This window comes from Anopheles coluzzii, chromosome 2 (genome assembly GCF_943734685.1).
Source record: "Anopheles coluzzii chromosome 2, AcolN3, whole genome shotgun sequence".
Lineage (NCBI taxonomy): Eukaryota > Metazoa > Arthropoda > Insecta > Diptera > Culicidae > Anopheles > Anopheles coluzzii.
Window position 1 is genome coordinate 14,552,556 of NC_064670.1, and position 9,980 is coordinate 14,562,535.

Here is a 9,980-nt window from a genome sequence, read left to right on the forward strand (position 1 = left end):
CTGACCGGTACGCCTGCAGCAGGGGCATGATAAAAAGCATGCAGTTTGTTAAAAACTTTGCTTTCATCCCATTCGCAGGAAAAAAGCTATTGCATTCTCGACGGTCGCAATGGACATGTTTTCCACTGTGGGTGGAACGTTTCAACCCTACCTCTCACATGGATTGCAGTGCGCGTCGATGAGCCTGAGAAATAATTTATTGGAAAGTGATGTGTTTGTTGACTTCTGGGTACTGGAGGAGATACGGAATGTAGGATTGATTTTACATCATAGCAACAAATTGAAACTGATATGGGGAAAAGCTTTCATTTCGAAATGGAAGAAATACAAATATTGCTTCGAAGTACGAGGTGATTATTTTCAGTGGAATAACACAGTTTTTCTCTCACATCAACCAATGGCGCTGGCGAAACAAGCTGTCTGAAGCAACTATTTCGCAATCAAAACAGACAAAAAGAATAAACAAACACACACACACACACACACACACACACTTTCCCACTCTAGGCAAAAGCTCATTAAAAAAGGGGAGAAGCAATCCCATCGCAAAGTTTTTCCTTCACGATAAGTGTGGAGCTGCAACGCTGCCGATGACACATTCCCATACGCCTTGCACAACCGATCCGAACGTGGTACGGGAGAGCGATTCGCAATTCGTTCGTTTTTTGTAAAACTTTGCTAAACTTCACCTGTTGCACTAACACGGGGAAAGCGGACAGGTGACACGCTGAAGGGGATGTGTCGCCTTGTTTTGTTTTTTTCTAACCGCACGCCAGGTGCCACGCGATATAGTTCGTGTCAAACAAACACACAGGAATAGCTTATAAGCCGTGCCCGACCCCGGACAAACATGCAATAAAAAAAGTTTCTCCAAACACTTGTTGAACGGACGTGCTTGGTTTAGCGATGAAACAAATTAATTTGCCTCATGTCATTTGCAGTACTGCTGGTGCGATTTTAGCGTTGTGGATGATTGTTCGTCCATTCGGTTTACCGTCGTGTTGGGATAGAGAGTTCGTAAAGTTTTGTTCAAAAGATGAATAAAACGAGTGAACCAGTGTGTTGTTGTGTGCGGTACATTTCAACGCGCTTTTTCACTGTTGACATTTGAAATGTTCAGCCTAATTGAATGCAATTCCAGTTCAATTGAACACATTTCATTAGCTAATGGGGCTCCATTTCGCTTTAATTAAGCCACTTTAATGGCTTTATTACTTTGATTTTGTCATCTGTAATTTAATTTGTAATTTAATCGAATGTAATGGAATGGAACGGGTAGCAATTATAAAATTAACATGAACTACAACGTTGATGGAACAGCGATACTTGTCCTGTCTTTCTTTCACTCTCTCTCTCCTATCAATTTTTGGGTGTAAATTATTTGGGTTACATGCAGGAAATGTAAGGGACAGAGTAATGGTGTACCCTCAACCGAATGTTCCTATAGGAAACATCGACATGGCTACAGTTTAATGATTTGGAAGAAAAAAGCCTTTCTACAACCTAAATGAGTGAAACAATTAGTCGTTTTCCTATTTTGAGCATCCCTTCCTCCCGCCGTATCCTTAAAGATGGTCCATTTTACTGCTATATTGATGCCAGAGCTCACTTGCGAAAACACAAACACAATGGTTTGAGAAAACAAAACCGAGCACAAAAGCTTTCCTTCCTCGCTAATGAGCGGCCCGAGCTGTACGGACCACAAATTCTTGTTTTGTTTTTGTTTTCCGGGTGAACTGTCTGTGTGGTGAACTTTTTTAATATACACACAGAGGTACGTACGTACGTAATGGAGCGTCCTCGCTTACGAGCTGGTGTAAATGTATTGCGAACAAAAACACTTGGACAGGAAGGCCACTGGTGCTCTTGGTGCTCTGGTGCTCTGGTGGAGCCGCCCAGTTGATCGATGGGAAAAGTTTGACACTGCCGGAGCGTTTGTGCAATGCGATGCGGTGTGTGAAATTATTAATATCATCAGCTGCCGTTTGCTTCCAGGCTCGACAGCGAACGGCGCTGGAATGTGAATGTTTTTAGCAACATCTGCAGCAATGGAAAATGGCGAAAAGAAAGCACTTAAAGTTCGCGTTCTAAGAAAGCATAAAATCGCTGGTAGTTCGCGGTAAACACGTCCATACTTACCGGTTTCCTTTTTGAGTGGCCACAGCTCTGAGTAATTCTAGAAAGCTTTCACACAGGCATGGTTCGGGTGCTGCGGCTTTTAACAATCGAAACCGGCGGCGGTTAAGATTTAATAACGTAAGAATTTTAGTTACCGCGCCCGCATCCAATGCGATCTAATTGGGTAATTTAATATTGATTTGTTTTCCTGCCCTGCCTAGTTGCTGCGCTATTGAACACTCCTCCGCTTGCTCGTTCGCTACTGACTTTCGAAGAAATCTCCACACATTTCTGGTGTCCCCTGTCTCCCCTGCCCTGGTGCTCCCGAGTGGGTCGCAAGTTTCCCAATCGAGGGCACTTGATGGAGATCCTAATGGTTGGTTCTACACTTTCCGCCTGTCTATCCGCACCAATCGACAACGGTCAACCGGGCGGGTACGGAGGCATTCTGAAGCACGTACTCACTCACGGAAGCACTTGTGGTGCTGAAGGGCACTCTTCCCTTCACCTTCCTCCCTGTCCTTTTGCGGACCAACGAGCCACAGAAGCGAACCACCATCGTGATCGGGGAAGAATGTAAAAGGCCAAGGTAAGTGGTGCTTCCGTGACGCAGGTCAAAAGCTACCGATCAATAGTAGGCCCAGAAGACTGGGTCGAGATAAACAAGGGAGGGTAAGAGAGGGAGAGAGAGAGTTCGACATTTCGTTCACGTCGCGAACATGATGCCCCTTTGACATTGTTTGTTTTTCGTGCTTTTGGAAAATGAAACCGCCACAGCACACTAATAAGAACGTAAAACAAACGGTGGCGTCATGCGGATGGTATAACTGTAGGCGCTTAGTGCTGGAAATTAAGCTTCATTTTAACTTCCGTACGGCTTAACAGTAGCTTTGTTGGCAAGTTTGCAAAGTAATTAAACAGATTAAACGCACTCCCAACACTTGGGAAAACCACCAACACAATTGATGATTCGTGTACGAGAAACAGCGATGAAAATTGGGACAAAATGGGTTATGCGATGGACTTCATTTACCCTATCCATTAAATCAATGACCACAGCACGGGGAGAGGGAGGTGTGTACTGTGCTTTCCTGGTAAAGCCGCTCATGCCATTAAATCACACTTCACCTACAGCGGCAACGGCACCAGCAAACGAGCAAAGCTTCCGTGCAGGAAATGCTGACTGAGCAGCAGGAAGAGGAGGAGAAGGAGAAAGCTGACAGGTTGCATTTTCCAGCGGATGAATGCATTTTCCAATTAAACGAAGGCGCACGATGGCCGACGGCTGCTGCTTATGGGCAGCTTCGTGCTCCTGTGGCAGTGATGACGGTGCAGAGTGCATTTATTGATCAATGAATCGGTAGCTGATGGCGTTTGCTGGCAATGCCGATGCCGAAGTGTGCAAACGGCAAAGCCGGTGGGGGTTAAACACCACTAAAACCTATAGCCGAAGCTTACTTGTAGCTGTAAAACCCGCTTTATGAGTGGTAAGTGCTACATTAAAGATGCATCAGCTCTCGCACATGTGCTAAAGCACTGGTTGAGCTTGGATCATCAATGAACGAACTGTCGTTTGCTAATAGTGTATACCCGTACATACGGCAGATACGCGTTGACTTCACATTTACTTTGGATTATAAAAATCACATTAATAAAAGCCTTAGCGATAGAAGCATTCAACTGTTCCGTGCTGTACAAATGTGCAATCCAATAATCCAGTTCAATCATCTCTCGCCTTTGTTGCCGTTCATTCCATGCATCCGAGAGTTCAATGTTGACGTTCGACGTTGGCGCCAGAAATATTGGTTCCCGATTTCTCCATGCACACTGCCAGATCTGCATACGGTTGATACACTTGCCCAGCCACGCGTGTATGTGTGTCATATTCAGGTCCGATCGGTCCGAGGTCAGATTAAATGTGAAGCTTAACCGAGCATAATTTATGTTCACTATTTGTCTGTGCCGACACCCGGGACGGTATGCGCTCAAACGGGGCGAAATGAACCGTGATATGACGAGCTGTCCAATCGCAATCTCGATTATCGATGAATGTAAAATCAAACGCCCCCGGTTGGAGGTGGTGTTGGGTCTGTGGTAACGCATCAAATTTCGATGCATAGTTATTGACAGCAAATGAACTGAATGAATGTTGATACGTACGAAAACCACACGTGTTACAAGTTAAACTATGCGTGCGACAGTGTTGCCATTTTGTTATCAGGCCACAAATATCTTTTTTTTTAAAGACACATAACTATTCAAATAAGCAACTTCACCCCAACGGCAAGAAGAACCTTTTTTGCACTGTGACGCAGCAAAACAACGAACGAAGGCAATGAAAAAAGGCCATCACGCCAAAAGCATGTTTGCAGGAGGAGGTTGCTGTAAAAATAATGTAAGCACAACCGTTCGCTGTTGACAAATTACCCCGGTGGGTGATTTCAATTATTCCGGCCGGCCGTGCTGTCTTCATGCTGCCGCTCGCTCCGTCTGCGGCGATCGGCATTGATTGTGTATTCAGGACACGCCATTTTTTCGTAGCCCGGGGACACGTTAATTTGACATAAAGTTTTGCGGAGTAGCTGGCTGCTGGGGACCCGTTGATGGGGACGCTCCGGTTGGGAGCTAATTGGGAGGCTGGTTGAGAGATTCCTTCTCTCCCCCCCTGGGTTGTGGTGTTTTGACCGCAGCGTGTGTTTCTTGGTTGGTTGCTTCTATTTTTGCTTTATGTCTGTTACCATTTCGATCTAAAATCGTTCGGCGTTTTTCGGGGTAGACCCTACGGCTCGGCACTGTTCGGGAGCTTGTTTGTTGTTTGCTCAATTTGGGTAATTTTAATGCTTCCGTGTGCTGCGTGTTCCGGCGATCCGGTTCGAAAGCGGCAGCGCATTTCGCCGAAGTACCACATTATTGCAAATTAGTCCCCGTAATTGAATGGAAACCATAAGTGGATGTTGTTTGTGCAGTAAATCTGGTGATTTGACATTGACAGCTGTTTATCGTGGTAAGAAATTTAATTTTAACATGAAACATATTTGAAACTGCGTAATAGAAATAATCTAAGTTTTCCACCGGAAAAGTCCAATGTTTAAATGCAGTTGAGCACGGGAGCTGGACCTTTAATAATAGCTGCTGCTCCGTTATCTTCGCTTCCGGAGAGAATTATTTTAATCAGCGTTTGTTTTATGACGGGCAAATTAAGTGGCCAACAGTTCCATTCTTTTTTTCTTTTTCTTCTGCAGAAAACTATCACCACATTTCCTCCCGTAGCCTTCTAAGGGCACACTTTCTCAGCGGAACCGATAAAAGCATTTCCGCAAGACGTGATCCAATGATGGAAACGGTGGAAAGCAAACACATCAAAAGTCCTGCTGTGATTATGTGCTCCGTTCTTTCGCTTACTCTACGTACCCACATACACACACACACAAACACACTGTACCAATCACTGGCAACACTTTTATGGAATCCCTAAGACGAGACAGAGAGAGAGGGACGAGAGATCTCGGCCAATCGCTTGAAGGGCACATGGCATGGCGGAAGGCTTTATTTCACCCCACCGGGTGACAATTCCTAGCCCGGAATTCGATTGCTGTCAAAAGCTGCTAGTAATGGGGAAGGGTAGAGGGTAGTTTTTCTAAGATGAAGTGCTTTATCTGGTTCACATTAACCGGCTCCCATCGTGCCAAGTGGAAGCTCTTCCTTGCTGGCATGCCTTGCTGGCAGGAAGCCCCCGTGTTCCGAGCTTTACCACCCGGTGATGTTCCCGAGAGCCCGTCGTAGCGATTGATTAAAATTTTGCCCTGCATGGGTGTAAAGGATAAATAAGACCACCCTCCTCGCCCTCCCATAGTACACGCGTGGGGTAACGACTCACTTTTAGCCTCACTTGAAATTACATTCGCTGCACGGTTGCTTTAGGTAAGGCGGCAGCCTCGGGTGCGTTACGTTTTCTACTCCCTGCAGGAATTTAAGACCGAATGATGAACGAGACGGCAGTTTTGGATTACGGGTTCAATTAAGCACTCAGAGGGACTGGATTGATGTTGAAAGCTGATTCAATAAATAATGAATTCAAGCGCACCGGGTCGGGTTGAAATCGGTTCCGACGAGCGAGAATTAATTGGATTGGTTTTATTTAAACAATTATGAGTGAATTACATCAAAAGGTAAGCCATTTTACACGACTAAAAGTATCGTACGAAAATTTGCTTTAATCTCTATTTTTCACTTTGAGTAAATTGATGCCATTATAAAGCGAATAAAATCAAAGTTTGGGAGTTCCTGAGTATCAAACTCTAAACTACGCCCAAATCACAAGTGGCACACGAGGACCATTCGAAAGCAAGATTATCATACCATATCAACCGTACTGAATAGTGTCAAACGTAACCTCATTTCATTTCGGCTACCGCAAACACAAACACACGTGCGGCGCTAGGCATACCATTGCTGCAATTAATTCAATTGTATTTCTAATGGTGCCGTGAATATGAATAATCATCACCCGATATCATATCTCGCCAAACTTCTCGGAACTTTCTTAAGTATCACGTGCAGCTACCGGAATCGACTCAACCACAACAATTAATGCACGTACCCCTCTTTCTCACACACACACACACACACTCTCTTCGTGCTGCTTCTTAGTCGAAGGCACGACACACTTCATCCACTGGGTGACTCGATTATGCTGGCGTGATTATTCGTCCGCTTTCTTTGCCGTGCATTTTGGTAGCACGCTTTCGCCATAAATAATGCCACCCAGCACGCCCCGGTGTGTGCGCTGCGCATTAGAATACATTACCCGGGTGCATCATTGCCCCGCAGCAGTGGGACGGAGGAGCATGGCCGGTTTTTTCCCCCCAAACGAAGGGCATGCTGCTGGGTGCGGTCATGTGAAGTGTGTTTTCTCAACAATCACCCATCGACCGGTTGGAGCTGCTGGCTGGTTCGATCAATGTTTTTCCTCCGCCACACCAAACACACGCACACACGCACACACACACTTACAGACGCTTGAGTGCTTTTTTATCTGATAAATAGAAACAACACTTTGACCGGCGTCTCCTCTGTCAGTGTTTGTGTGTGTGAGCGGGTTTTTTTTTGTACTCCGGCCCTCCACCGTTTTTCACATGTTGCAAATGGAGCATGGAGCACTTGATCGGTGCTGTTGGTGGTGGGGCGCGTTGCTAACAGGTCAACGTCATTCATTCGCGCGATGGAGATGGTGTGATTGTGTGATTTTCCCCCCCCTCTCACGAATTCTCAACTTCAGTGCCTTCAGTTCACCTCACCTTCAGTGCCTCCATGGGTTAGCAACATTGGCCGGATGGTACGGCCATGGAGTGGCCGATACAAACGATGTGCCGCGAGTACGGCCAACTCCATGCTCACTGGACAAGGGAAAGTCGCTCGCACAACCGTGATTGATCTCGCAAAAGTGCCGGAGCAGAATCAACAGCGCAAATAAATTATCATTCGTGTTTTTTTTTTTTGCTCGCTTCAAGCATTCGGCAATGTTTGGATCGTTACAATTTGCTCACTGGTGTTTGTTTTGCATATTTATGGCTGGCGAGAATGGAACTGTGTTCCTTGCTTGCAGATGCGTGACGCTCAACCAGACCTCTCCCTTTCCCCCTGTCCCTCTTCATCCGAATCGAATTGGAATTGCAAATGAAAACGGAATCGTCGGCTGCCTGTTTAATCAATGGAAATGACATTAGGAAAATAGCTTCCTCGTCGGCCACCTTGATGCTTCCTGAAGGGAAATTCCTTCCTTTCCCCCTTCGTTCCTACTTTCGGGATGAGGTTAAAAGGCATCTACAAGTGAAGGTAAATGTTACATGAGTATGTGTGTGTGTGTATGTGTGTGTTTGTGCTTGTATTAAAGGCAATAAAAACAAGCGCATTTAATTCCAGGGAAGAATAAAACCACCGAACAGAATGTTTATGGCAAACGGAGCGAAAAGTGTCCCACCAAAGGGAGTTTTTCTTCATTAGCAGAACGACGATTGCCGCTTCCACGAAACCATTTGTAAGGGTTGTAAGAAGACAGGTGAACGAATCGTTACCGTGGCCAACTGGAAGCTCGTGGAAGATGCGCAGAGTGCTCCTCACAGTGAAACCTTTCCATTGAGTCTCTCTTTCTCTCTTTGTTCGCTTTTTTTGTCACACCCCCCTAATGAATACAACTTTCATTTCCAAGCACTAAACTACAATCAAACCCTCTCCAGCCCTGTGTGTCCCCCATTAGCGATCCTGTGAGCCGCGCCGGTCAATAATTATGCCATTAGGGCCGCAAATTAAGTTCCGTAATTGAATTCCCGTCGATCGCGGAAGGAAGCGGACCTAATTAAACATGGCAAATCACGAGGCAAAGGACACGGAATCGGCTTACCTGCGGTGCGTCCGCCGGCTTCGAGCGTGTACTTGCGCGCGCGCTTGACTGAGCCGTCTGTCCCCCAACACGCCCCTGCACCTTAAAACGCTATCTTATCGGCGATTGGGGCTGGTTTACCGTTTTTAGTGCTGTTCGGTCTTTTCCCTTTTTTTCCTAACGACCCATCCTGGCAAGGTGATATACCTTTCGTCACGGTTGGCTGGTATGGCCGGTTTCGCCGGGAGTTGTAAATCAAAATCCTATTTTCTGGAATGTCAATTCTTGGAACTTTAGTACGGCGGATGTGCGTACGAGGGAGCAGGCAGCAAGCCACTTTAATTTGAAACGTTTCACCGTTTTATGATGATTGGAGAGGATAAAATGTGTGAATCTTCTCCTTCCCTTCAATCTATTTTGAGGTTATTTTTGTCTCATTTTGTGGCAGACACTACCCTGCATTAGTGTTAGAGGGATTACGTAAAAATCTCCTACCGCTCAGCTGTTTAAACGGCGCCCAAAAACTGTACTAAGGTGAAGCGAACTGCAAATAAATTAAAAACGTGCTCCATCCTGCTCCGCCCTACCGAGCAGGCTGGCGTAGGAGCACGTGTAGTAGGCCCTGGAAACACTTTCACTCACCAGTCACACACACACAAACATACACAACGTACAGCAGCAGCTTCGAGGTCTAGTCGTTCGCCTTCCTGAGCACTTCTTCGGCCGCTGTGCGCAATCTGCTGCTGCCCGCTGATTCTTTTCCTCGCTTACGAATTCTTTACATTCCTTGCTGCTGCTGCTGCTGGCTGACCCTGGGGATCAACCGAAACTGAGACACACCTCCAGCTACATCTCGTAATCCACACTCGTGGCGTGGCTCAAACTGCGGATTAACTTGAAATAGCACTCAGCGCACTCAACGGCAGGATTGAAGACGGCGGGGGGGGGGCAGCTACAACAAGAACTTCAACACATTTTTTTTCGGGAGCGATTCGATGGGAAGAGGACGAACACGAACCCAACCGGAGCAACGAAGCAAACAATCCTCTATCGACCGGAAACGTTCGTCCACTGTTTGACGTCACAAAACGGCGCTTCGTAGCATTCGTAGCACCTTCACAAACCTTCCTGTTTCACTTTTACACAGAACTTGATAGTATCCGAACACGAACACGGGTTGAGTTAAAGCGACGGCACAGAACGCTCTCTTGCAGCACAAAACACACGTCCAAACACCCGCAAACGGTCAGATGCTGGAGAAGCTTTGGCCACACTGCACTGCTGTAGTAAGTGGCACCCGTGCCGTAGACCCAAAACCGCGCGCAAAACCTACTTCGATGCCGTCGGACTATTCGCACACGAATGACGGACACGCTGCGACCTGTGCCGATGAACAGCAGCAACCTGTGGGAATGGGGATGAACTCGGTGAGCTACTCTCACTCTCTCTCCTTCGAGCACTCACTACAGAGCGCCAAGAGCAG

General features: G+C 46.5%; 1 protein-coding gene across 4 annotated transcripts in view; it reads right to left on the minus strand.

The window, feature by feature from the left end:
• LOC120950547 (uncharacterized) overlaps positions 1-9,980 on the minus strand; it is a 39,531-nt gene extending 29,551 nt beyond the window's left edge. Inside the window, exon 1 of one of the 4 annotated variants that reach the window (XM_040368671.2) lies at positions 9,163-9,980. The gene's annotated coding sequence lies outside the window, so the exon portion shown is untranslated. The other 3 variants (XM_040368670.2, XM_040368673.2, XM_040368672.2) reach the window with 3 other exon arrangements.